At 46.6% G+C, this 21544-nt stretch overlaps 1 long non-coding RNA gene across 1 annotated transcript in view; it reads left to right on the forward strand.

Annotated features, from left to right (window-relative positions):
* Positions 1–1295: 1295 nt before the first annotated feature.
* LOC149369744 (uncharacterized) overlaps positions 1296–21544 on the forward strand; it is a 33626-nt gene continuing 13377 nt past the window's right edge. Inside the window, exons 1-2 of the long non-coding RNA XR_016289577.1 lie at positions 1296–1432; positions 17216–17357. This is a non-coding gene — a long non-coding RNA (uncharacterized LOC149369744). The remainder of the gene's footprint in view (positions 1433–17215; positions 17358–21544) is intronic.

A 21544-nucleotide genomic window follows, 5' to 3' on the forward strand; every position in this document is an offset into this window, starting at 1 on the left:
ATAGAGAGGCCAAACCGGCCTGCGCAGCATTGGTAAGCTGGGAGGCGAGAACGTTAGTGAGGAGGGGGCAGAAAGTTAGGTGGGCGGATGAGATTAAGAAATTTGCGGGAATACGGTGGCCGCAGCTGGCGAAGGAAAGGTTAATTGGAAGACATGGACGAGGCCTTTGCCCTGCAGTGGGCATAGCCTGATGATGATGATGAGGATGATGCGCATCTTACCATGTGCCAGTCTGTGACACCGACACGTGTCACAACACTGCACTCTGCTTATAGAACCCTCCTTGCCTGGTCGTTCGAATGTAGCTAAACTTCTGCCCTTCACGGAGCGGCTATTCCTTCTGTCTCTCAATTTCTTCAGAACGCTGACCTTTTGGAGCAAGAGAGGGCATGGAGAAGTGATGGTGACGTGGAAGGACAACAGTGGCATGCAAGAGTGGAGAAGCCCAGACTTGCTTGCTGTTGCCTTTGCACCCTTTCCAGCCACGCGATAGACAGGGGTAGAAGGATGTAGTGGGCACTTTTAGAGGCGAATAAGGCTCTATGGCGCCCCTGCCGTTCTTAGGGAGAGTACACATTGAAACGAATATCTGCAGTCTGACTCGAAGTCTTCTTTTTTAGCCACATATCAATAGTGTCCTAACTCCGGAAGGATCGTGAAGCCAATGTTTCCGTGCAGTAGAGGCAATACAGGCAGAATAGTCGGCACTCATTGCACTTCCACAAACAAAGTAGCAGTAGCGTCAGAGGTTACAGAGTCACATGGGCAAAAAGAGAAAATACGATGTGAGGTGCATTTGCTCTTATTTCGCGCATATTAGAGAACACAGAACAGCGAATACAGTAAAAAAAAATATAATAGAAGCACACATGACCCACAAATATATCATTTCTTTAGTGTGAGCAGGAGGCGTGGGATCAAAGGTTCCGGTGTAGTGACGGTGATTTTATTCCCCATACATGCACATTTGGCTGAGCTAATATGCCCCTGATGTTAATAAAAGTATGATCTCTGCACCTGCTTTCCGCGTGAGTGGTCGTTCTTTACACACTTGAATAAATAACATGTGTGTTCACCTGGTGACGCAGCAGGCGGCAGCTTTGCGATATGTGCTCAAGTAAACAAGGTGTCGTGAACTAAAAAAAAACAGCGTCAGAAGAATAATGGCTCCAAGAGTCCGAGAAGGTACAGGCGATCCGGATAACGTCGTTTTCTCAATTTTCGAGAAAAAATTTGCTTTTTCACTTCAGCGATCACGTGGCGCGTTTCCCTATATAGTGTGAGAGCTCCACTCAGGAGTGAACTGATCATCGTAGGTCAGCACAAGCATTTTCTGCAACGTTACTTAGGCTCGGCTAATCGAGAAGATTCGCATCTCTGGTACTTTCAAGTCCTGTGTATTACTGGGTGAAGAGATATGCATCTTTTTGAGGTATGAAAGCTCTAAATGCCTGTAACGATATTTTTTTCTGTTGAAGCTATTGTTTATATTCCAGGCATCTTTTTTCCTCTCCCGCTGCAGAACTGCACGGACTGCAGTGACTGGCTGAAAATTTCCGCGTTACCCCTACGCGGTGACATGATGCTATTGCGTTCGGGTGAAAAGCCAAAGGTTATAGGCTAGATCTCCAGTCGCGGCAACTTCGTTTTGATGGACATCATGCGCTGAGGGATGTCGGTGGAGTTTGTGAATCTTCGGGTGCCAAAAGCAATTCATTACGGAGTCACTCATAGATTACGTCGAGCTTCCGAATGTTAAATCCCTGACTAGCACGATAACTTAGCGTACATAAAATCTGTGGTCAAATCTGCTCCCAAATTTTTCTGGACAAAACTTTCTCTCCACCTGTTTGCATCGATCTTTGTCAGCAGCGGGTGAAATAAATTGGCGGGGTGTGTATGTAGAACAGGCGGAAAAAGCTGGATATGGGAATATGCGGTCATGCTGTTAAGATGAACTTCTTGAGGTGGAAACATTACGCCTGGGTGCTGTGAAACAGCTGCGGCGTTCAACGGCACACAATCAACGGATTCTGTAGCCCAGGTGAATCTGGCTGCATGTAGTAGGAGATTTGTTCAATCCAGTGTACTGAATAATGCAGCATTTAGTCTACTAGCACTAGACGCTGGGACAGAAAAACGTTGTCCATTCTCCAGTTGAAGCCTCAATCTGCCAGCTGTCCCATGCCACAGCCGGAGTGGAATTGCCTCTAGCACAAGGTGGGTCACTAAGAAAAAAACCGTTTTTTGTACTGGTGAAGCCTCCCTCTGCCACGATTGGCAGGTGGTAAACGGGGAGAGAAGTCTCTCCGCTTTCAGAGGAGAGGGAAATGCAAGTAGTAAGGGATGGTGAACACAGGGTGACAGGCGATGGGTGGAGGGTGTAAAAATCAGAAAGAGGGAAATTGCATTTTCCTTCTCGTGCTCTAGCAAAAGGTGGGCAACTACCGAAAAAGCCGTTACGTTTCCTTGTGCCTGGAGGTGTTTCGATGAAGGAAAAAAACTAGTTTAGCGGCAGCTGCCGCCGTTTGCAAACGCACAAACCGGGTCGGGGTAGCTGCCGCTTACAGTGTGTGTAAACCGCTCATAAGTCCTTTATGCAGGGCTTCATATACTGTGTTAGCTCAGCAGCCTTCACTTCAGTTTAACGAAGTAAATAAGGGGTTAATTCCTGAAAGCGATAACGTTAACGCCCACATTTCGCAGAAAAGCCGGCATTGGCGTCGGTGGTCGCGAGCGAAAAATGCACGAAAAATCCTCAGAGCCGCATTGGCAGGTAGGCCACTTTGGTCACATGTGAGCTAACTACCCACAGTGGCAGGTGACCGTTAAACTAATTTTTCTTTGCTACAGATTTCTCGGGAAAAGCAACCTGTGGTAGCACCTTCCATGGCGTGGTAGTGGCGCATCGTTTAACCGCTACTTCCATGTAGCAGGAGTAGCATGGCGATCCCAGGAATCTAGTAGACATATCAAGTACAGAATGACCAATTTCGAATATATGGGCATTAAAAAAACCCACTAGCCCTATCCCGTCATACACTTGAGGTGGAGGCTAAGTTTCTCCTGCGAAAAATTTCTTCCGAAAAGCAGAACCATCCTGGCATGCCACCATCGAAATCAGCACCATTTCTTCAAAGTTACAAATAACGCTGGCTTTCGTTTGTAGTTGCACGGTAGCGTTCAGTCAGATTTCAATGGAAAAAGTTTACAAGATAGTGTTCTGCTATTTAATTCGCAGTTCTGTATGAACTTTGTGTTTCTTCTTTGCAGCAGAAAGGTGCTCTTTTCAGGTCTATTCTTCTCTTTCGTAAGCTCGCTTATGTAACTTACTGCCGCAGCATCTTCCAGAGGAGTCCTCTGTTGAAATCCTCCACGAGAATTTTCTTCAGCTACTGTGTAGATATATGGAAGCTTGGAGGCATTCATTCTTCTAAAGGAGCAAAGAAGTCAAGGATGCTGGCATAGATTTATCATAGGGCTCAATATGAGCTTGAAAGCGCCCGATGTGACCCAACTGAGGTTGCGTCTTTATAGTATATCAAAAGGCCTTTACAGAGATCATAATTTGGCCAAACGTACAGTGCAGTCTGTTCTTTTAGAGCGCAGCTCTTTGGCGTCCGTTCCTGGGTTTCGCGTCGTCGTCGGCGTCGGTCTCGTAACCAGCTCCGCCCCCAATGTCACGCTTTTCAATTGGTCGAAATGCTCGTGACGTCACAGTGCGCGAATTTCAAATGGGGCCAATTGTACTTTGGCTAGTAACCATGCAACCAATCAAAGGGATCGTATAGTGATGCTGCAACTAAGTTGGACTGAGTTTAGTTAATTGCTTAATTAATCAATTAGCCTAATTAATATAGAGGAGAATGAAGAGGTCAGAAGAAAAGAAAAGCAAGACGCGCGCCGCAGCGACAACAGCGTCCGCGGAAGGAGACGCTGCTGAAAAAAACAGATAAGTACGAAGCCGCGTTCCCTCCACCACCACACACTTCCCCACTCAGTAAGACGTTGCTCGTTTCATATACGTTGTGTCGAACATCCTAGACAGTTCCAACAATTGACAGGTTAATGACAGAACACGATGGATAGAAATGCAAGAATATAAATATGAAATAGCCTAATTAACCTTTCTAGTTAGACCGCATAAATCAATAAAACCGAGAACGAAATTGGTCGAGTTGGGGAATCGAACCAGGGTCTCCGGAGTGCGATACGAGCACGCTAGCCACTCCGTAATGCCAGCTGAATGGTTTGGAATGAACAAAGGCGCGTCTAGCTAATACGGCGTCTTCATTCACTCCCATCTTCCCCCTTTCCCTTGCGGCGAGGTGCAGGTGTCCACCCAGATATGCGAGAGAGATACATTTCCTTTCCTCAAATAATAAATTTACCGTCCAGCAAGGCGTACAGCCGAATTGGCGATGGCGTTCTGTGGACTCCCTGGCAGCGTTGCAAGACGCTGTCGCGTTCCACTCTTACAGGCGAAGCTTAACATGTTAACCACACATCAGTAACACACGCAGACAGCCAATGGACGCGTCATTCGCTGGCAGCACTTGATTCATCATTCACAACCACATTCTTAACGTACGCTCCCTTGCCGCACATGCCAAGGACGTACACCACGATCACATTCTGCGCCATTCCTCTGTACTTTGCTTTGCTGAAACCTGGATGGATCCCGAAGAGCCTCTCGAAATCATAGATTTCCTATACTGCTGTGGTGCTCGCAGAGACCACAACAGAGCGGCGGGAGTCGCTATCTACTTGCGCTCAGGTCTCTCTGCAATACCAGTCGAAATGTTTGGCACGTCACATGAAGTTGGCGAACTGTGCGCCGCAAAGTTGCCCAACGGCTTGCTGGTAGTAGCTGCCTACTTCGCCCCTACCGCACTCACGAAAGACGTCGTGCACTTCCTGCAACTCGCATTAACCGTCCATCGATCCACACCGATGTTAGTAGTGGGGGACTTTAATGTTGACATAAAGACAAACAGCAATTTCCTAACACTTATGCGGGAGAACATCCCGTTCCTCTCGCTCGTAACGCGTCCCACGGCTGTGAGAACCTCGCGAGGCACTTGTATAGATCTCGTCTTTGAGAATCAAGCATTGGTGTACCAAGTCGAACATATATCAGTCTATTTCTCCGACCACAAAGCTTCCTTCATGACTGTCAAGAACTGTTAGTGGAGTCTTTGTTAAAGGAATACGTGTGAAAAAAAAAAAAAATTCTGTGATAGCGCAAACATGTGTTGCTCGATTTCTTTGCCTCAATCTATCGAAAAGGTGAAACAGCTTATTTGCTGCGCTCAAATTTCGCATTAGGAAGTAACGTAATCGTCGGTAATTTTTTTATTAGCCAGTAAGTGGACCCGTGTACACCACCGCAGTATTCTTGTAATTTCGAGAATTTAACTCATGCCAAATCCTGTGCGCCGCACCTGATATTGAGCGCAGTACTACACGCGGCGCTCTAGACTGACGATGGCGCTAAGGTACTTTTAAATGGTAAACTATTCGTGAGCGTAAGTTTTGTTCTTGGCGCGTTGTCTTGTTTTCATCTTTTGAGAATGTTCGATGATTAGATAGGGATGGTAGCAAGTGTTATGCGTTAGCTGAATCTAATACGTTTGCGATACATGGCGGGATGTTTATATTGGATTCTAAACAAACTTTTAGTTATGATTGCTCTAAAAATATGCAGTAAATAGGTTCCTGAACTTTCATGTTTAAAATTTTCCAATAATACCTTACTTAAAGCATGGTTAAAGCTCGTATCAAACACGTGAAAATATATGTTTGCGACTTTTGCACCTCACCAATGTATTAAAAGTGTACTTTCCTAAATATGAATTAAATAGATTCCTGAAATTTTATGCTTAAAATTTTCACAAATACCTTGCTTAAATCATGGTTCGATCTCGTATCAAACACGTGAAAATATACCCAGTAGCAAAAACGGGACGGGGCTCTGAATTGCGGGCCCTCGTGGGCCCGGCACGGGCTGCTCAAGGGGGCCTAAAGTGGGATATGTGCTTTATTTGAAACTCAGCATCGCTCGCGACCCACAAGGGCAGCCCAGTAGGCTTGCTACATAGCAGGGGACCCCTATGTCTGCATGTATAGAAACAATAAAGGGGGCATTCCTCGGTGCCTTGTGGGACCCAGAGCCGCTAAGGTATCAGTGCAGCAGAGACCCACTTGGGCTTTTTGTTTTGTTCTTTATTGCCCGTAGGCCACAAAGGGTGGTAATTTCAGGCGTGTTTGAGGGGCACCCATTGAACGCGTGGTGGGGTGCATGACTTAGTAACCTGTGTTTGGGACGTGTTCTGGTCTAACAGTAATGAAAACAAATAATCAAATATTGCGGGGCTAACTACGCGTCAGAAATTGGACGGAATGAAAACGAGGATTTATGATGTTTCACTGTACTCAAAACAAATGGTGTGTATGTGTAGAAGTGGCGCAGTATGCCGTGCACTGTAGGCTAGATAGTGACTGATGATCGGTAATCAATAATTGGGATTGTAATCGACGATAATGATCGGTAATGTGATTGTGGATTGGCAATCGCTACGAAATAAGAAAAGGAAAAAAAGAGGAAAAAGAGGAGTAGACGCTACCGAGAACCTCATGCAGCAGATGTTGTACGCCACTTTACTTAAAAAGTGAGAATGCGCACAAAAGACGACAGGATGAAATGAAAGGCACGGACAAGACAGGCGTCTCATGACACCTGGCAATGCTCAGTGCGGTGAAATCACCGCACCCCTTTCGTAGTTGCCCTAATAACGTTTTGCGAATCTGTGTCATAGCGTTTAGAAGAACTTATGTTGGGGCTAGATGGTTCATTGTACTCGAGAAATCAAAAACTTGTTCTTCCCCAAGTCGTTCTTCAGCTGTGTGTGTTTTTCTTCGGCACTACTGTTTTTCCTGTTTTGTAACAATGGTGTTTTGTAAAGAGGTTGCTCGGACGGTTACAATGCTTGTGGGGTCATCCCGCTTTATTTACGGCACATTCCGCAGCATCGCGTCGATGCGCGATGTTTGTTCACGGCCTTGAGCCGCTCCCCCACAAGACGCTTATCGCTGATTGCTCTCGCACGTATACACCATATGCCTCTGTAAAGAAAGAATAAAAAACACAAAACTAATTTTAGTCATATTACCATGAAGGACAAGTAATTTCAGTATGTAACTGAGAGAAAATTTTGCGGTATTGTTTTCATCTGTGCTGTGCAGTCTACAAATGGCTGGTTAAAAAAAGACACTGAACAATTTGAAAGTTTCCATTGACGCCGAGCATAAAACCGACACGGAGGCAGTACTTAGAAAACAGAGTGATTTCAAATGCGTACTTACGACCTAGCAGCACGACGTCGGCGTCCTAAAATCCTCCGTAACCGCCGTGGCTTTCACCGCTAAAACGTCAGTAAATGTTACTGTTCACCACTCACGTCTTTCGGAGCGAAGTCATTCATCACTGAGACAGGGACGATAGGGTTCCACCATTCTTGCACTCGACGTACGCGTAGGAAGGCAGTGTCATCTTCGATCGTGGATTGAATAAGGAAACACGGTTAAATGCGCAAAGCACTCTATGATACAAAGTGAACGAAGACAGGCGAGTGTCAGCGCGTCTTTTCGCGGCTTCCTTCGTCGCTTCGCGCTAAAGGCTCCCAAAGCATCGCCGGGTGGCGCTGCTGGATGGATGGATGGATGGATAGGAGCGCCCCCTTTGAAACGGGGTGGTGGCAAATGCCACCATGCTCAGCTTTTCATCTTCTTTTTTTTGTTTACTGTGTTGGCAATTCTCATTAAGAATGGCCACCATCTTTTCCTACGGTTTCCTACAATTCTAACCCTATGCCACATCTCTGCTTTTCAGCCACCAATCCTCCAATCGCTTTTTGCTGACTTCCACTGCAGATTTATTTACATGACCATTGTTATCGTTAAACCCTAGGGCCTCAGGAAGAGTGACTGCGCCTGCATCAACATCCGGATGGATACCGTCACATTTGATTATGAGGTGTTCAATTGTTTCCACAGATCTACCACACACTGCACATGTGTCATCTTCGTCGTTAAATTTCTTTTTGTAGCTGCGCGTTCTAAGACACCCTGACCTAGCTTCAAAAAGTAGGGCACTGCCTCTTGAGTTATCATAGAAAAATTCTTTCCTGATCTGCCTTTTCCAGCATCGATATAGTTCTACACTATGTTTCCTTTCCATTGAATGCATCCAATTTTTAAACTTCCGCGTTTTTAACCTGTCGTTTAATGCTCTTTCTTTCTCCGTCCTCATGACCTGCATACTTACTGGTTAGTTTTCTAGTTCTTTTCCGCCACTGTGAGTCAACGCTCTTTCTGTATAAATATTTAAATACCTTAGCTGCCCACCTGTTATCGTCCAATTTCCTCAGGCGTTCTTCATATAGTATTTTACTCTTAGCTTCCCGTGCTTCGAACGATGCCCAGCCCATATCCCCTTGTACTGCCTCGTTTGTTGTTTTGCCGTGGGCACCTAGTGCTAATCTTCCAACAGCTCTCTGATTTACGTCTAATCTCGACTGAACTTTTGCCCTTAAGCACAGAACCGCATTGCCGAAAGTAAGTCCCGGCACCATTATTCCTTTCCAAATACCTCTTAGTACTTCATATTTGTTGTACCCCCATAATGCCCTATGTTTCATTATCCCGGCGTCTCTTCGTCCTTTTGCCCTAAGAGCCTGTTCGTGCTTTTCCGTGTATATCTGCCCTTCGTTTAGCCATATCCCGAGGTATTTGTATGCGGCCACTTTGGGTATTTCGTGGCCTTGTATTGTAAGCACCTGGTCAGTTGTATCGTTAAAAACCATCACACCTGATTTAGTTGCGCTAAAACTGAATCCTAGAGCGTCTCCTTCGTCTCCACAGCAATTAACCAAAGTTTGTAAATCTTCCTGGCTATCTGCTAACAGTACAGTATCGTCCGCATACATTAAACCCGGGAGTCGCTGCTCAACTACATTTCCGCCTAATCTGTACGACAGATTATAACCTAGATTACTTTCTTCTAGCCTTCTTTCCATATTTATCACGTAAAGCATTAACAGCAGCGATGATAGAGGACAACCTTGCCTTAATCCTTTGTGCTGCGCCTGATGTGCAGCCCCATCTATGGGAGTAAAGTAAAAACTGGGGCGCTGCTCGCTGCTCGCGCTGCTCTCACCACGCTTCTTTGCACGCGCGGTTTCTTGCACGTGCACGCGCCCGCGCTGTCGCGATGTATCGCCTGCATGAGCCGCAATAAGATCGTTCAGACTGATGCGCAATTCCGCAATGCAAACTTAATTAAAGGGGGGAAACTGATTAGTAGCGTCTACTATGTGGAGCAGACGATCGACGACGAGGAGGCCCAATTGACTGTAAAATGCGTTTATCGAGTGACTAATACGTCCTACTGTACGACATGTAACTAGAGGTAAGTCCACTGAATAATTATATGCTCGAAATATGCGAAGTACTCTCAGCTCTGCGAAATTAAGCGAGACACTTGATCGTAGTTGTCAGTTGTTGCACGCGATGCGCAGGGCGATCCACTTTTGTGCGAGTCGAAAGGACATGCGACTAGGCAACAGTTCGTCAACATTCTACTCCACCTTGGGGGATTCCGCTAAACATTTGACCACCATTGTTCACACTTGCAATTGCGACCTGCGGGTCACCTTCTGGCTTGAAACGAATACTCTCGGGTATAACATTGCTTGCGCGCTTTCGAGAATTTCGTCTGCGTTGATCGCGTCTCCTGCACTCGCGGTCGTTACGATTCGCAATGCACTACGGCGACCAGGAGGATGTCGTGACGGTATTGATGTACACCGCAGTCGTACAAGCGTCATGATGAAAGCGGCAGCGGCGCGCATCTCAGGGCTGGCCTGCCGGCCTGTTTGCCTGCTGCCGCCGTCAGAAAAATACGCTAATATTGTTTGTTCGCGTTCATACCAAGCCCTGGACTAGAGCAACGTCCAAAATGAATCATTTTTGAGGATCGTTGTACAATACCGAGCCGCTGGTGGAAGTGATAACTTTTATACAAGCATATTTCTTTTCCAAAGCCGCTTTGCTGATGTCCAGTGCTGCTCGCCTGTTGTCACATGGCTCCGCTGTTAAAGGCATCACGGAAATCGACCACGTTTTTGTTTTATTATGTGACGAGGAACATAGTAAAACGGTGACGCGAGTAGTGCCTTTATTACAGCGCGCTGGCCAGTTCCGAAGTGCCCTTAGCTGCAGTATCGATGCGAAATGGTTAGGCTTAGCGATGAATACGGCAGCGAGGGAGCAGCGTAGTTCGTCGCCCGGCGTGGCCGCGGCGACGTCGTTGCCAAAAGCTCGACTGTCTCGCCGATTAGTTCAGGAAAATCGAGCAGCGAGCGACTTGTCTGCGCGTCGTCTGCCACTTTTTTCGTGCGTGGTAGGGACAGACTCACTGGCTCTCCGAAGAGCGCGGCCGCATACTCGCGTGTTCGCGGTAAGAGTGGATCACCGTATACATACGCTTTGGTTTTTACATTACGGCCTTCGTACTACCTCCTTTTTGCTTCGCCGAGACGGCGTCTGTCAGCGCGAAAAATGCGCCTCGCGCAACTCTCCCGTCGCGCGTGCACACTAAGCTAGCAGGGCGTCTGCTCCGGAGGCGCCCCGAGTTTCCGCTGCTCGCCGCTGCGGCGCTGGTGTCGCGCTCCCAAACTTGAGCTTGGGTTCCCTAAACCGAACCGCCGCAGAGAACAAAAACCTATCCCAAAGCAACGCGGGAAAGGTGGGGATTACTTCTGCATGACATCATTGCGCAGTGGCCGGGCACAGTGAACAAGTAGTAGGTCAAAGCCTCCTCGCTACTTCCTGGAAGCGTTCAGTGGGAAGGGAGGCGGCGGCGCCGCTTGAAATGGTCGGAAGTGGGTTGTAGAGTGAAGACCTCCTCGCCATTTCGGGGAAAGGCGTTGGGAGGGACAGGACAGAGACAGGGAGTTGCCCTGGAGGAATGAAGAAAGGCAGACAGAAAAACCGATGATAAGCATGTGTTTCTGTTCCGAGCGCACTAAAGGCAAAGCACGGAAGGTGGTGGAGCGGCGAAAAAAAAAAGATTCAAAACAATTTGCGCAAAAGCGTGACACCCGTGTGAGGTTTCTGCGCGTGTTTCTTATTTTGCGCAAAAGGCGTTAAAACTGTATAACACAAATTCAACGAGGACGAGCGAGTGCTAGCCTGTTTTTGCAGCTCCATTCGTCAGCGCTCTTTACCTTCTTCTCCTTCTTCTTCCTGTGTGGTGTTCGCGCTGCTGACACATATGGATCGCAACCAACTAGCCCGACAGATGGTGTTATCCATTCGTCACCCCGCACTCAGCCCAACCGCGGGAGAGAAGAAAACCTAAAAAAATTTGCAGTCCGCGTAAACATAACTGCCGCATACATACAGCTGCCGTGGAACAATCTAGTCCTTTAAATCACGTTTCGGAAACAGTGAAAGCTGTTCTCCCTTTTATATTATGTCCCCGTTGATTCCGGCGTGCCACAAGGCTCCGTTCTTGCTCCCTTGCTCTTTCTAATTTACATAAATGACTTACCCACCAAAATTCAATCTCGCGCTGGCCTTTTCGCAGATGACTGTGTAATATATCGCGAAATAACCAATCCTAATGACGAAAAGATTCTGCAATCAGACCTTAACGCAGTAACTGCATGGTGTCAGGATTGGCTACTGACTCTTAACTCTAACAAGTGTAACTTAAAGGGATACTGAGGCGGTTTTCGAATCAGCTACTTTTTAGGTTATTGAAGTAGTGTCATTGCTGATCACGTCTGTGAAATTATTTTTTCGATTTTGGCCAAAACAGTGGCGCAATCACCAATTAAAAACGCGATGTTTAAATCTCCCGCGCCCCGCGCGATCGCAGGAGAGGAGAACAGCGGAGAGGGAAACCTCTTCCATGTCGGCCAACGTGACGTCACGTTGAGGAGCCGGGGATGCTTCGGCGCACCCGAGAGAGCTTTCAGCGCGCGTTGTTTCTCGTGCTGCGTGCGTTGTTCCTCGTACTGCGTGCGTTGTTACGTACAAAGCGTGTCACCCGACCTTGAGAATCAGATTCAACACGAGGTACTACTCTGCTTTCGTGTCCATGAACAACTACGCCCGCGACTGTATCGTCTTCCACTGTTTTCCGCAAGATCACACGCTCGCAGCGCAAGCGCTCGCTGCTGTGACGAAGAATTCAAGCCGACCAAAGCAAGCGTACTCTGCTCGAAGCACTTTCGTGAGACCGGCTACATGCAGAGCTTGTCCCTAATGTGATCTCTGGAGATTTCTTTCGCGGCTGAACCATGACGCAGTTCCTTTCATTTCCTCGCGCATGAAAGGCGTGTCACCATTTCGAAGAAGCGCCTCTTCTAAAAGTAGAAACATGCTCACTAAGCCCCTGCAGAAACCTAATAGAGGCTCAAGCATGAGTTGCTCTTGTCAGCTTAGGTGCGGCCAGACCACCTGAGGCGTGCTCAGCAAGGCTCGGTTAGAGATTTTATACTCGGTTCGACCTGTCCAAGCAAGCAAGCAAAGCAAAACGCAATAAAGCAATGCAAGCAAGCATCGAAGCTCTGCATATGCGGCATCTCGTTTAATCGTAGCTAAGCGATTAAAATGAAAGCGTTCGACGTTCTAATTTCGGATGCAAATTTAACAGAGAAATGAATGCCAACCAAGGTTTTGCAAAAAAACACCATGTCTCGCAACCTTAGTCGCTTTCTTGATCAAGTTGTGGCAGCGAATGAGTTGCAGGTAGCTTCGCTTTTAAACACACATATAATTGACCACTACTTCACTGAACCCAAACTGCAAATCTAGGAAGGGCGAACGTTTCCGAGGCAGCGATTAATATTTTCTGACATCTGCTGAACGTGCCACGAGTGAAGCAGCAGCCTTGTGCGCGTATTTAGCTTGATTTCCAGCACATGCCTCGCAGTGCTTGGCCCCTGCGCTTCGCTAATTTTGACATCAGCTTTGTGCTGCTTCATCGTTTCCTTGAAGTACTTTCTTGCCCCAACCTACGCCGGGTAGTGATAATAGGATTTTTTGTACACAGCGCTTTGGGCCTTTTCTTTAGGATGACGCTCTTTCGGGCGAGCCAGGAGGCGTCCGGTGGTGGTAATTGACTTGAGTATTGTTCGCACCCCTTCCTTTCCGAGAGTACCAGCCGAGGTTGTGCTGGCACCTTTTACGCATGGTCTGCATACGTGTCATTCACGCTAGCGTATGCTTGTGCTAGGGGTAGAATTTTTTGCTCGTGTCTTTTTTGCTTTCAGGTGATACGTGGAATGAACAAACTGTAGTATCCTTTTCTTTGGAAGTCAGTAAAGAAATAGTCGCCATATTCGCTTTTACAACGCCACGGAAAGCTGCGATCTGCACTCAGCGCAGCGCCGGATCCGCATCGGCAGCTTCTCCAGTCCTCAAAGTGACGTCATGATCTCTCTTGACCAATCACGGGCGGCGGCGCGCCGCGCGGCGTGCCCCGCGGCACAGGCCGCATATTTCTGGTAAAAAAGGCAATTCGCGCTTGTTGTTGCCTTATTTGGATGCGATATTCGAGCACACAGCATGAAAAACTATAGGACGCCGCTGCCAGCCGGATTTTCAGAAAAAGTGCTTCAGTCTCCCTTTAATGCATGTATCTCGAACTTACTCTAATGTTTCTTCTTATATTCTTCAGGATTCCCCGTTTGAACATGTAACATCTTACAGATACTTGGGCGTCTTATTTTCATCCAAATTCTCATGGGAACCGCACATCAACTGTATAACTAGCAACGCTAACCGATCTCTAGACTATCTCAAACGTAATTTCGCGAACGTTTCTTCATCTCTTAAATTACAATTTTATAAAACACTTATCCGTCCAAAGCTTGAGTATGCTGCTTCTGTATGGGGTCCCGGCCTTGATCATCTGGTAACAACCATCGAAGCTCTTCAGAATCGGTCTGCTCGCTACATTCTCAGTAATTATCATCGTACTGCCAGCACAACTAACATGAAAAACATGTTACACCTACCTCCACTCTCCTTGAGACGTCAGATACAGCGACTTTGTTTGCTCCATAAAATATACTACCACGTCACACTTCACGATCTTTTACTCCACCGGCCCTCTTATGTGTCACATCGCGTGGACCATCGTCATAAAATTGGATCTTTCGCATGCCACACGAATACCTTTCATAATTCATTTCTCCCGCGCTCAATAACAGAGTGGAACCACCTTCCCGAAGATCTCGTGTCTATTACTGATGTTATATTGTTCAAAAATGCCTTAAAAGCTCATTTTGGTGTTCCTGATTAATCGTTACACACTGTATTAATTATTTTTTACCCTCGTATTACTACTTGTATTCTGTTCTACAGTTATATTTTGGTGTTCCTTATTATTTTTGCATTGTTTTTGACACCCATATATATATATTATGTTAATTATGTTGGGTATTCCACTCCCCTCTGTAACGCCCGACCCGGGCCCTGAGGGTATTCGAAATAAATAAATAAATAAATAAATAAATAAATAAATAAATAAATAAATAAATAAATAAATAAATAAATATCGTCCTTTCTTTATGGCAGCTTCTGGCTGGAAAGTAAACACGACTAATTCACAGTAAGTTTGGAGAACGTGATAGCATTACACTTCAAGGGCGCCTTGGTCACCTTCGGGCCCGAAAATGCCAGCGAAAAGGAGCCCGGCTCGCAAGGCCAACCGGCTCCCATAGACGTCCATCAATTTGTTGGTTTACAGATCGACTCCAGATCAATGCTCGATGCACGTCACGACCAGCAATTCGTATCTATGTCGGCCCCAGATTCGCACGCCGGCATGCCGCCACTTGTGCAACGATTCTGGTCCCATAGTCCTGGCGCAAAAAAACGCCTAACAGGGCAAGACAATGTGTCGTCTATCGCGAGGGTATATTGTAGAAATTCCAGTTTGCTGACGCCAATTTTTGTCGGCATTTCCTGTGCGGCGACACCTTTCCCGTTAGAGTTCTGTTACGTGACGTTGCAAAATTGTAGACCTCTCGATAACTTCGCATGGGCTCCTTGTCCTCAACGCTTATAGCCGGCTCAGTCATTAGTTGTGCTGCTCCCATTATTCAGTCTCATGCGGTAAAGACGACTGGTAGACACTTAATAAGCCGAAGTGAATATACTTTTACTGCATTAAATTATATATTTTTAGGGTACTTATCATGTAATATAGTTGTTTAGGCTAATGGGGGCTTCACGTTAAAAAGCGACTCAGACTATCAGGGACACAGTAGGGAAGGGCTCTGGAAATTTCGACCACCAGGGGTTTTTTAACGCGCTACTGACATCGCAAAGCACGGGTCTCTATATTTTGAACTGAAAGTCTAGAGGCGCGTAGGATAGAGTCGTCTGGCGAGTTAGGATCCCTGATGAAGCCAGTAAAATGGGCAGCGCTTTGCTTGATAACACGCTGCGCAGATGCTGCCGGGGAACAGCTGAAGGCCTGCCATTTGTTTTGCAGGGGTAATATTCTGAGACAGAGCAGAATTATTTGGCAAGGAAGAAAGCCGAGAGTCATACCTGTAAAGCATGATAGCAAAATTCAGTTTTTATTTTCGTAAATCCGTCTACAAGTTAGAGTAATTCTTTTAATAATTTCTGGACCACTGTTCTGTGTTCAAGGCTTGCATTCGTGTTCCCAAAGCGGCAAGAATAGGAGAATCGGAGAGTGCGAATTGTGTTAGCAGTTTAGAAATCCTAAATGGTCGGTTTGGAAATAAGTTGGATTTGTAATCTTTATTGTCTGTAATGATAGCGCTTTAATAAGCGGGATAATTTTTTTCGCTGCGTATACCTGCGAAATGCGAGCTAAAATATTGAATATTTGCGGGCTAGCAAAGGAAGCTACATATTAGTCTCATTCAGTGGTTCTACATTATTTTTGTTCTGAGCTTTGGTACAGTTACGTTAAGGCACTACAGCTTCACCTATTTAAGAATATTTTGCACCTCTGCAGTGCGTTCAAGCGCTACCGGCTACAGACATACTGCAGAGAACCCACAATCCTGCTCAAAATTTAGTGAGCCTTTCCGGCTATTTTTTCAGACTCGTGCCCTTCATCGTTCCACGCTGCGACCTATGCCGGTTAAGAGATTGGTGTTAGATTGTTTCCGGCGTCACACAGTAACATGGCCGCGGCCAGTCAACTGCGCCGCTCGGAGCGATCACGATGTTCCGCCCCCTGGAGAATTCCCACGTGCGTTGGCAGCCGGTGGCAGGGTGAAATGGGTGGGGCCGACTGTGCCACGGGTACCTTTCGGTGTGGAAAAAATGACGAGCAGAGAGAAAAAGGCGCGAAAATGCTCAAAATTCAATTCTGACTTGAGACAACTATGCTTTTAAAAAGTATTTAAAAAATTCTTGCTTCAGGATATTCTGAAAGCAGCGTTCTTTAATGTCGAAGAAATAGCAAAGTATTATATAGATTCTATTTTATGCTAGAAACTCTTCAGTGCTTCGGAGGGTTCTCTTTGTTTTGAAATTGCTTTTTTTCTTTGAAGTGTTTAAGAAAAGAGAGAGTCCTTTTCAATGGCCTCATCAAGAGGAAGAAATGGCCTTGGCCAGGACATGTAATGCGAAGGCAAGATAACCGCTGGTACTTAGGGGTAACGGAGTGAATTTCAAGAGAAGGCAAGCGAAGCAAGGGGCGACATAAAGTTAGCTGGACGGATGAGATTAATTAGTTTGCGGCAATATGGTGGACGCAACTTGCAAGACAGGGTTAATTGGAGAGACATGGGAGAAACCCTTGCCCTGCAGTGGGCGTAGTCAGGCAGGTGATGATGATGATGGTGATTTCAGAGAGAAGGCTATGCTGAAACATGTGTTTTGTTCTTACAAGCGAAAAGCAACTTTCACTGTTACCCGTTTGTGGGCATAAATGATATAATAATAGCTTTCATTGACAACTACTACCTTACATTCTTTTTTATTATGGCTGTTGATACTTCTCTTTGCAAAGAAGGCAACGCTGTTCTGTTAAAGCGCAGTTCCAAAGAGCTTTTCTAAAAAAATGTTTGGTGGCGCCACCAATTCCGAATTTTCTCTCCTTCTTCCTTCAGCGTTGATGAAATATTTTTCACTTGTTTTTGCCACCGTGTAGATGGAATTCCAAACAGTCAACAACCGAATAATGAGAAGATATCCCCGGGAGAAACGTTGTACGCTTCCAAAAACGTGGTTTCTTCTGCTTTACACAATACTCATCTGGGGCAGCAGTTTTGCTTGCAATACCCAAATTCCAAGTAAGACATCTCCGTTTTGAAGTTTTACAAGTCCGTCTTTTCATTACAAACAGGACAATTTTTACAAGAACTGCTTTATACTGTACACAGTTCGAAAAAAAAAATGATTTTTAAGGCGGAAGCCTTTAATGCGTCATCGTTGTAAGCAGGAGTTGTCGACAGAAATGTCACGCTTTTCAATTGGTCGAAACGGTCGTAACGTCGGAGTGCGCTATATTCAAACGGGGCCAATTGTACTTTGGCTGGCAACCATGCAACCAATTAAAAGGATCGTTTAGCGATGCTCCAAGTAAGTGGGACTGAGTTTCGTTAATTGCTTAATTGCCCCATTACCCTAATTAACAGTTCTAGTAAGACCAGATAAATAAATAAAAGCGAGTAGGAAATTGGTTGAGTTCGGGAATCGAACCCCGGTCTCCGGAGTGCGAGACGAGCATGCTAACCACTCCGCCATGCAAGCTCGAAGGTTTGGAACCCGCCGCGGTGGCTCAGTGGTAAGGCGCTCGTCTACCGAGCCGGAGTACCCGGGTTCGAACCCGACCGCGGCGGCCGCGTTTCGATGGAGGCGAAACGCAAGAGGCGCCCGTGTGCTGTGCGATGTCAGTGCACGTTAAAGATCCCCAGGTGGTCGAAATTATTCCGGAGACCTCCACTACGGCACCTCTTTCTTTCTTTCTTCTTTCACTCCCACCTTCCTCCCTTCCCTTACGGCGCGGTTCAGGTGTCCGCCGAGATATGTGAGACAGTTACTGCGCCATTTCCTTTCCTCAAAAACCAATTTACAATTTTATATTTTAACAAAGGCGCGTCTAGTGAATACGGTGTCTTCGTTCAGTCCCATCTTCCTCCCTTATCGTTACGTCGAGGTTTAAGTGTCCACCGAGATATGCGAGACTGATACATTTCCTTTCCTCAAAAAACCAATTTACCGACGAGCAAGGCGTAGAGCCAAATGGGCGATGGCGTTCTGTGGACTCCGTGACAGCGTTGCCAGACGCTGTTGCGTTCCACTGCTAAAGGCGAAGCTTAACATCTTAACCACACATCAGTGACACAAGCAGCAACACTGCGCCTAAGGCTTTCGCCTCACCGCACTTTAGGTCAACAAAGTGCCCCCCTGAATTTTTATGCTGCATGCATCTTTGTCATAAGCATCGGGTAGATATGTAAAGATATCCGCAAGAACCATTTCCCTCCTTCCGAAATGTGTCACTGTTTTAGTTAAGGCGGAGGCTTGGGCAAGTTGGTACATCATATATAAGTAAAACAGGGCTAGACACACACGAAGGAAGAACAACAGAGCACACAGCGCCTTGTGCTGTGTTGTTCTTCCTTCGCCCCGTGTCTAGCGCTGTTTTACTTATACAGTTTTAGTGTCCATGAGACTAATTGCCTCCGTCAAGGTGCTGCGCGGGCAGCCTCTACTGGCGGTGCCCGCAGTTCGCCATCATGCAGGCCCATATTTTAGCACTTCAAACCCAGTTTAGGACACAGGCGGAGACGACGTGCGAATAGCAAATGTGCCCACCCTATGCGGGATTGTCGCAGGTCTTGCACAGACAGCCCAAAATCCATGCCTGAAACGCTTCGCCATTGCTAAGCCCAAAGTTTCGCCCCTGTATTTGCTACGCCGGACCCATGTAGGCTGAAGGCAGGAATACTACCTCTTCTACCAACACAAAACTACTATGGCTCCCTCACTGCACGTACGGGCCGCCCTTTTCTGGCTTACCGCCACTTCATCATAATAGAGTCCGCATCTTTGCGTGCATGCATGTATGTGCAGTGAGACCTAGGTGGGCCGTCCAGTCTGTTTTAGCTCATGCATAGCAGACGAGGGTCGCACTCAGGCATGACGTTGGCAGCCCAAGCGTTTCGTGCCAGCACGGTACCAACAGGGGACCCATGTAGGTTTACTGCAGGCAGCCACCAGCCCGCATTGCCCATGTGGGAACCGCACGGGCCCGCCACCTTATGCTACTATGGAGGTGACGAGGTCCCTAAAAGGTTTCGTGGTAGCCATAACAACCGGGAACGCCTTAGGCTGACAAGTGGCACCCGGCTTCTCCTCACAATTTTAACGCGAGCATACGGGATCAAGCACAAAACGTCCTATCCAAGAATACTCCGTTCTTCTGACACCAGTGCGAGAGCGCGATCAGGGAAGAATAACTATAGCACGGAGAATGAAGCCTTGTCGGCGCACAACTTGTGCTCGTTCGTTGATTTTATTCGAGCAAATTTTTTTTGTTAAAGTACTTGCGACCACGTTCCTCATGCACGTTTACCCCTATTCGCATTATGAGAAGGAGCATTGGGCAAGGAGACAAAGAGCTTTATTTTATGTTGATAGTATTTCGGTGATCACGTGACAACACCGTCCATTTAGCCCGAGGGTCATGCCTCGTGCAACCTTCGTTGTTGTCGAGTGGTGCGCGCAGCTCTAGCACGCCACCAAACACCGCGAGATCTCCTTCGGAGAAGCATGAATTTTAATGTGTTAATGACAGGTTTCGAGCGCTGCTTACTTCCGCGGTAAACGCCACTAACTTGCAGGACAAGCAATTCGTTGCCACACGAAGCATTAGAATATTTCAGGCTAACTATCAAACTGATGATCTCACTGCCATCGCTAAACTCCTGCGTAAATATGCATTCCTTCAGGAGACCAAGCTCCGGACTAGTTTGTTAAGCACTTTTCGAAAGAAGTTAGCGCAAAAAGCGGACAAGAGACAGCGCTCGTGAATGTCTTATGTGCCCTTTCTTTCTGTCCCTTGTCCGCTTTAGCGCAAACTTCTTTCGAAAATGCATTCCTTGCCCATTCGAAAAGATCATTCAAGGATTCAGTCTGGCATATTTTTCGTAATGTGGTTTTTCCTTGGTTAAGTCAACAGTAATCATGAATACGCACGCGAATTTCACCTGCGCTCAGTGTACAGTGTTTAAGTGAATTTCGTAGCTTGCAGTTCTGGTTTCTGTTTCAGTAGCAATCAGTGAATACGAAGTGAAAAGCAGCTGAGACAGATATTCAAAAATTGTCTCTGCATCGCTGCTTTGCCGTTTAAATTCACCCTACTTGTTAGCTACAGGCTGCTTCAGAGTCATATATGGCAGCGAGTGAACAAGCAACTGTCATAAATCTAAGTTGTGTAGAAAGCTGTTAAAATGACTAAATATAGAAACACAGCAAACGTTACCGTATACGTTGTCAATTTATGTCCGTGAATGATGCGAGCAAAATATTCAGGGCGATATCGGCATCGTATCAGTATTACCTCGTGCTGGCTGCATTCGTCCCTGAGCATGCTCACGATCTGTCGCCTCCAGCGTAGGTGCAGCACCCGAAACACACTTCGGAGCATTTGCCGGCATGCTAGGATGGCAATAACACGATGAACCCGAAGATTCGCATCGTCCCCTTTCCGCTTTTCTTAGCTGGCGTCACGGTACGCTTCTCAGAGATCATGCTGCATGTCATTCTCATCGTGCGCGTGTAGATAAAGGTGCTGCAAGGTGGTGCGGATTACCAAACACGCATAACTGTCTAGTATAGCAGATAGACCTATTGAGTTAACATTTACAACATTCTGGCCGTACTTTTTAATGGAGAAATGAGCCAATAGCAGTATCGCCTCAGCGCTTTTGTCCCACCCTCCCCTTTTTCGTGTAGCATATACACCTGTTAATTAAAATTGACAACACTTCACCATACGTCATATTGCAGAAACGAGCCAATAGCAGTATCGTCTCAGCCCTTTTGTCCTACCTTCCTTTTTTAGTGTAGCAAATACACCTATTGAGCTAAAATTGACAAAAGTTTTCCCGTGCTTCTGTCGCCTATCGGCAATTGTTGCGTGCGCTCCCAGATGCCCTTAAAGCATGGGGGGGGGGGGGGGGGGCTGTAGCGGCCTAGGCCTCGCGTATCAAGCTTGTCGACAAACCAGCTGTCAAGTGATAAAGGGGGGGGGGGGGTCAATTAGTGGCCAGCGTTCGGCGGTCGCAAGCCAGAGAATGCGTCGGAGTAAAAGGTTTCCTGAAAAAATAAACTCCATGTAGCAAAAAAGACAATACATAGGAATTTATAATCAGTACTGAGGACGCATACAAAGCGATTTACATAACAATACAGCACCTGCAAAGTAACACACGAGAGACACTTAAATATACAAGAGGTCTTGTAAATAACA

This window comes from Amblyomma mixtum, chromosome 1 (assembly GCF_055824585.1).
Source record: "Amblyomma mixtum isolate Tamu chromosome 1, ASM5582458v1, whole genome shotgun sequence".
Classification (NCBI taxonomy): Eukaryota; Metazoa; Arthropoda; class Arachnida; order Ixodida; family Ixodidae; genus Amblyomma; species Amblyomma mixtum.